The sequence below is a fragment of the Solanum lycopersicum genome, chromosome 1, assembly GCF_036512215.1.
Source record: "Solanum lycopersicum chromosome 1, SLM_r2.1".
In the NCBI taxonomy this organism is placed as follows: domain Eukaryota; kingdom Viridiplantae; phylum Streptophyta; class Magnoliopsida; order Solanales; family Solanaceae; genus Solanum; species Solanum lycopersicum.
This window is the reverse complement of record NC_090800.1, coordinates 59044515-59052415: the sequence shown is the minus strand read 5'-3', so window position 1 is coordinate 59052415 and position 7901 is coordinate 59044515.

The following is a 7901-nucleotide window of genomic DNA, read 5'->3' as shown; positions in this document are numbered from 1 at the left end:
TGAGATTTAATTTAGAATTCTAATTTAAATAGAAAATAATCCTTTCATGTAAACATTGAGATTTAATTTAGAATTCTAATTAAAATAGAAAATTAATAATCTAATGTATATTTTAAGATTTGATTTATTCTATTGTTATAAATATTAGAAATAAGCTATGTTTAAAACACTTAATACTAATGATGAGATGAAAAATCATCTAATGAGCTATGTTGTCCTCATACAAGAAGACAAGTTCCATGATGTATGAGTTGAATGTAATGGAACTTCATACTTAGAACTGATAGGCTAGCTATGAGCAGTGATGCCTTCTTTCGGGAAGGACGAAGGTTCACATAACTCTCATGAGATAAGACTGTCTGGGTTGCCGTGTATGGGTCTCCATACATCTCCTATTCTTTGAACCTATACTATCAATATAGGGATCTGGCGGGGTTAAATTCACGTATACGCTATCATGTTATTGAGTCACTTTGGCCGGTTATTCCACCTCTTTTCGGTGTGGGGGACACACTTAATTTTATGATGCTCACTTGATCTATGTCAGTTAAAGTTAAAGTTACCAATGAATGAATGAGGCTAGCCTCAAATCGATCATATAATGTGATGAATGATACCGAAGGTGTTAGTATAGGATAATCAGGTGGTGAGCTACATTCAGGTAATGAAATTGTGTTATTCCTGATCATTGCACAACAAACCCGATGAAAGTCTTAAACTACATCCTAGTTATAGCTGGTGTTCACACTAGCCTAGGAATTAAATGAAATGAATTAGGTATCAATGAATGAAGCAGACTGTGTGTTTTGTAATGAATACTTCCTAGTTGAGGTCCCATAAGTTGAAACCTCATTTTGGGAAGTCTTAATGCTAATTCCATGATAACAAGATCTCATGTCATATGAATGAATAATATGAAAGAAGCTATGTTTTATATGTTATGTGCTACGATATGTGTTGGATGAAGATGCTATGTGTTGTGTACAATACGATAATCATAATGATGCATGTTACTTTCATGGCATTACTTTCCCAATCTCAATTTGGCAAGTCTTCTGACTTGACTTCCAAAAATAATTTCGTTAGGAAGGAGCCATTCTTTCTCATGCATGTCCTTGGTGTGTGCTTTCATATACCCATACTTAGTACAAGTGTGTACTAATTCCATACAAACATCTACTTTTAGGTGCAGGCACAGGTGGGCGGTAAAGCTATAGGTTTGTCGTTGCAGCTATCCGGACGTCATCAATAATCCGGAGTTTTGTAGGTCCTCCTGCTTTCGAGGATGCTATTGTTTTACATTCTAGAGTAGTTTTAGAGTTGAGGTATTGGTGCTATTTTGGCCATTATACAATTAATACTTAATGAATTATTTCTTTCAGTTGCTTATCTCTTTAATGTTAGATAGTTGATGACGACGATTATGAAATGTTAAGAATGTCTAGAAAGTATGATTAAAGAATCAAAAGTTTCAATTTTTTCGCCAAAATTAACCTATGTAAAGTAAGGACGACGTAAGTAGGCTTGTTTGAAACCTGTGAGAGGTGAACGATGCCGGTCTCGTCTAGGGTCTAGATTCTAGTTGTGAAATGACCTTTCTGTATTATGTCAATATATCAACCCACACCCAACCCCATGATCCTAATATTCAATTAGTGCTTTTACCACCATTAATCATAAGGCCAAAATCATCCCCAAATTATAATTATCGAGGATTCTAAGTCGTAGGAATCAAAATACATATTAGGAGAGTAATTAACTTATCTTTAGCGAGAGAAATTGTTAAAGTCTAATAAGAAATGTCTTGGATCTTTGCTTAGTTGTCAAGAATGAAATTTTTCATAAAATAACGATTTTGGGTGTTTAATTTATTAATTCGCGACTAGCCCACCAAAGTGGGTCCTATACGACCAAACACACCCAACCTTTGTGATATTAATCACTCCTCAGATTCGTGGAAATAGACAGAACCTCACAATTTCAGTTCCAAAATATCATTTCGCAACACACCTCTAAACCAGGATGTTCTAAAAATATATTGTCACGCCAAGATATATTATAGAAATATACTCACCCAAATTTTATTATGTAAAGCCAAAAAGTCTTCTTAACGCCTCAGATATTCACTCACGTGATTAAATTCACAATTAAATCCCTCTTTCATTACCAGATTGCCCTACGCCTCACCAGAATCCCATTTCTTCAAAGTCTATCCTTGGTTAAAAATTTATAAGATAATACTCAAAAGTTCTATAGCACATGTTTCTTCCCCCCATTGACTTATACACAATGACATGAAAGGGTCATGACACATATAAGAAATAGAATGACCTCTAGTCATAGAATACCTATCACAACCCAAAAATGGAAGTGATGGCACTCTTCTTATCCCACCAAGACAAGTCAGCCTAAAACTCAACCATTACAATCAAGTGCGGGAATAAAAATTAAGTAACTTAATAAAAACCCAAAAACCTAGTAGTCATGTGTACAAGCCTCTAAAATATTACAATTGACTCAAAAGAAAACTCAAGTCTCAAATAAACTTGTCTCAAGAATAGAACAATATCATAACTAAGGAGAAGAATGTCTGCTGAGATGGAAATAGCTACCTCACAAATCTCCAAGAATCCTCGGAAAAGAAGATAAATGACAAGTACAACAAAAATCCAGGCTCATAACCTACAAAATATTTTGTAGAAGCTACGGTTGAGTACAAAACCACATGGTACTCAGCAAGTAAACCTCTAAAATCTAGCAAAAGGGATGAAATACGGGTACTCCTACCACCCCCAACCGAACCTCCACAACTACAACCTGCATTAAAATCAAGCCAACCTAACATCTCACAGTTTACATAGTACGTAGATCAATAACAACACTTCAACAAATTAAATATCCTCAACAACAATTCTTTAACAAATTACATATCCGCAATAACAAGCTCATTATTGATCAATCACAGTTTCCGCAAAAAGGCAATCAGAAGAGCAGCAAAACACGATATCAAGTTCACTAATGATATGTATGTGCAATGCATTGGAATGGAATGTCAAGTATAATGATGCATGTCTGACCTAGTGATACACACCCGCTGTCTCTCAGTTTGGGACCCATGGGGAACATATCTGTCCATGCATCTGTCGCGGCGCATGACACGACCCTCGATAATGGTAACAATCACTACGCTCGACACGTCCCTCGAAATATAGTATCCATCAGGCGCGCGATACTTCCCTCGAAATGGTACATCCAATTAATTACTCATTCTTTCTCAATGCACATAACACTTGTAACAATTAATACCTCAGAATAATGCAGATGACAAGTTCACACAAATGATGAGGAGATGACCATTTCCATAATATCGCACACTTCACAACCGCACAAACACGAAGTCACATCAACAATGATTCAACAAGTCATTAACCCTTTCTCAACACATCACACATAAACAATTGATCACATTGCCTTTTGTTATCATTTTTTTTCATCATTAGAATTAAACAATGTGGACAAGTCAACCCATAACCAATCCCATTACTCCCAAAACATATACCACAAGGAAATACATGCATTTCATACACTTAACAAAAGTTTAGAAATCCACTTGCCTGAAAACAATAAGAATTTACTTCGTGACTTGAGCCTTTCCCATTTTTTAAAGTTTCAACTCAAACCAATCGAGTCAAATAACTAACCACAGTAAGATTTCAAAACTAAAAACACCCATATTACTATGTGTCAAGTCAATAACTCGCCTCGAATTTATAGTTATGTTCCTAATCTTGATGTCAATTAATATTTCAACTCTAATATTTCTCAAATTCAAACCTAGAGTTAGTCGTAATTCCTCCAAACACTACAACCCTAATAGCTTTCATATAATATAACAAACTAAAAGATGGACCCTAATGAAAATGAGAAATCAGTAGCTTAAATCGGTACAGAAAACAACTTTCCTACCATTCTTTAAACACAATACAATCAACTTTAATTTTATTATAAAATAATTATCCAAATTTTATCTAATCATGGAAAATTAATTCCATCACGAAGAATGCACAGTTACTTTGTCAAAAGGTGATACTATTTGTATATATTCCTCCCTCACCACACAAATAATCTCCAACACTTTTCCCTATATTTCCAGAAAACACACTGGCTTCTTTTATCAAACATAAAATAATATGTATACCTTAAACATACAACAAATATTTCTAATTGTTATCCACACATTAATTGCTCTTTGAAAATAGTCACAAATTCCCCAGGGACCCACGCAACACAAATCATCATAGCCAAACTTTATTTTATTTTATTTTTTTAAAAAAACATTCATGACAAGTTTTGTATTTTTCTCCTTTCGATTATTCTAACAATAAATATAAAATTAACACTAAGCAATCATCCAACCAATAATTTTTTTGCATAAAAGAAAATAATAGAAATAACTTTGAAAGGATTTATAATACCTGCAACTTTCGTATAGTCTGGTGGCGTCGTCTTTTCCTCATTTTATTTTCCCTAAATTGATAAATCAAATATGATCTAAAAATTATAAAATTTTACTAATATATTCAATAATTACCCATCAATTATCCAACTCCAGTTAAATGAATATTTAATATTTCGAAAATGACCTTCAGGATCATTACATTATCCACCACTAACAACCATGTTTGTCTTCGAACATAAAGTAAAACAAAATCAAATACTAGGGGATACCAAGAGCTAATGTATGACTTTCAGACTAAAGTAATACTTAGGACCATTCAATCAAGATTAACTATCACGAAGTGAAAATTCGAGCCAAATTTTAGAAAATCTTTTAATTAGAAGTGATTACCAAGTCATAGACTAACCCATGAACCCCATATGAACCGAAACTCACTAGACCATAACACACCAATCAAGATAACTCTTATCTGACGTAACCAAGATAACCTTCTGAATCAAAATTGGCTACAACTATGAGTTAGCCTGAATCAACCACGAGACACGCATAATGCAGAAATGATCACTTTTATTTTCAAGATTTCCTTCTCACAATACAATCTTTCCTTGAACTTAAGTCATAAAAAAATGTATTTCTAGACATCGAGTACTCATTAAGAGAGAATCAAACTTATCCAACCCAAAGAAGAAAGTTATCAAGTAAACACCTAGCAAATGATACACCCATGAATATAAAACCTCTAACAACACTCTGAAATAAATGTAACTATTTACGGAAGCTCTTCTATAAGTTCTCATAATAAAGGTTGTGTCTATATACATATTGAGATACTTAAACTATTTCAACAACGCCAAATTATCATAAATGAAATGACCATATCTGTCAAAGTCTTCTACTCTATCAAGAGGAACAAGAGGATCGGTACATCCGATCCATCAGAAGAAATTTACACATAGATGTTAAAAAAACATGTGGACATATGCAATGAAAAATACTCCAAATAATGTCAAACGAAGTAGGTGGTCAACATAAGAATATACGGAATCAAGATTGAATAACACTAGATACTTTATCAATAATGCCCATATAAATAAAATTATTTCATTTGACTCTTAACTTTTTTTTAGCTACCAACAATCTAAGAAACTGACCCCATTACAATATTAGAAATACTAGATTCATCGAACCCCACGTACTTCTCAATTACTCCATTGAATGTATGCTCTTAAAACCAACAAGCATCATAACTAAACAAGTCATTTACCTTACTCTCAAACTGTTAATAGTATTAAAGTATTTTTATCAAATACATTATCGCCTTCAAATTGTAAAACTATGATGTTCTCTCTTTCCAAATAAGCATTTTATGACAGATATAGGTCCCACCCAAGACTAACACTAGTTTCAAATGTAAAAGCACTTTCCAACAATATAAAGTTATTGAATCACGTATAATGTCAAATCAACGTAATCTTTCAAATGCCAAATTTCAACAAACATTCAAAATCATCACATATCTCATACAAAAACTTATGAAATTCTTGGCCACTCCAATAATTCGATATACTATAAGATTATATCCTCTGATCACGATCAAATGCCTATGTATAACATCATAATAGTTTGTATCATCCCATCAAGAAAGTAGTTTCAATTTCCTCGAATATCTCATTAATCATGGAAAATTGTAGGTCAACAATGTTCAACAATTATAAGTTACCTATCATAATTTGAAAAATCTAGCCCCACATAATAATATAGAATCTTCCAATTGGCGTTGTTTGTCACCCAAAAAAAAACTCTAATCTTCATAAAGTCACTCATAAACTCTAAGTGAGTTACTGCCGAAGAAGTTCACATCTCTCAGTCATATATATATATTCATACGAAAATATCAATAAATCTTTCGACTACAATCAGGGTTTATACGTGAGGTCTTGATCCTTCACTTTTCTTAAATTCTTCCCATGAAATAAAATTCAATATATCTTGATCTCTTTAATACACCAAACTCTTATTCATTTGCTTGACTTCTTACTAATCTTATCATTTAACCAACAATCCATGACATTTTTATGTGAAATCCCCCTTAGGTATAATATTCCAAAGTAATCAAGTTTACAACTAAAATTATATCTAAGTCATCAAAAGTGTGTTATACTAAATGTGGTCAATCATTTCTTACCTTACAAATCCATGCCTTGAAAAAAATATACCACAAACCTAAACTCACAAAGAAAATAACAGATTTTGAATCTAAATGTGCAACCTAATCCTTTTATCTATAATTATGAACTCATATCTTGAAAATTTTTGTGAATCCACATATCTTAGTTTATCATTGATCGTCTTTCCATGGAACTTATCATATCTTTTAGTATAAAAATCAACCGCACCCATTACAAAACTCAAAACCACAAAATAATATTTTATAATCACATTCTAGTTGAACATTCATATACTCTTTTCTCAAGTTTTATTCATTAGTTTTTATTCAATCTGATGATCCTGTGACATTATATATTACCATAATCAAAGAAAAATGGGTGAAGTCACTTATCTGTAAATCCAATGCTCAAATCCTCTGAAAATATTCTTAATCCTCCGAATACACTATATCCCACAAATTATGTCACGACCCAAAACGAGCCGCGAGTGGCACCCACACTTATCCTACTATGTGAGTGAACTAACCAATCTAAACCCCAACATTTCAACCATAATAACCAGAATATAATGCAAAAGACTTAAAACTCATTAGTATAACCAATAAATAACTTCTAAAATTTAAAACTTATTATTCCCAAAATCTGGAAGTCATCATCACAAGAACATCCTATCCTCAAATTACTTAATCTAAGAGTATCTACGAAGCTAAAATAAGTAACTAGATGGTCCATGTCCGAACTTCAAGGACATCAAGACATTAATGAGAGAGAATAAAGTCCGAGCTAGGAACAATATCTCACCGTGAAATCTGACGTGATGAAGACTGGCTAGAGTTGAGGACGAGTTGAAGTCGATGGCATGTTTGTTGCACTCCACACATAACAAAGAAGACAATAACAAGTAGGGGTCAGTACAAGGCACGAGTACTGAGTAGGTATCATCGGCCAACTCAAAATAGAAAGCAATATATATCGAATAATAACATAAAACCAACCAGATACTTAACAGGTGTCAACAACAAGTACCATAACCATTGGCCACAACACCAAGCACATCTATGAGGACTCAAGCGTCCACACCATACTCATTTGGGAAACAGGTTCTTTAAATCTGAGTATATTAGCATAATTCAATATTCATTCTCTTTACTATCCTGGTGTCGGAACGTGACACTCCGATCCCCTCAATATTCATTCATCTTACTATCCTGGTGTCGAAACGTGACACTCCGATCCCCTACTATCCTGGTGTTTGAACGTGACACTCCGATCCC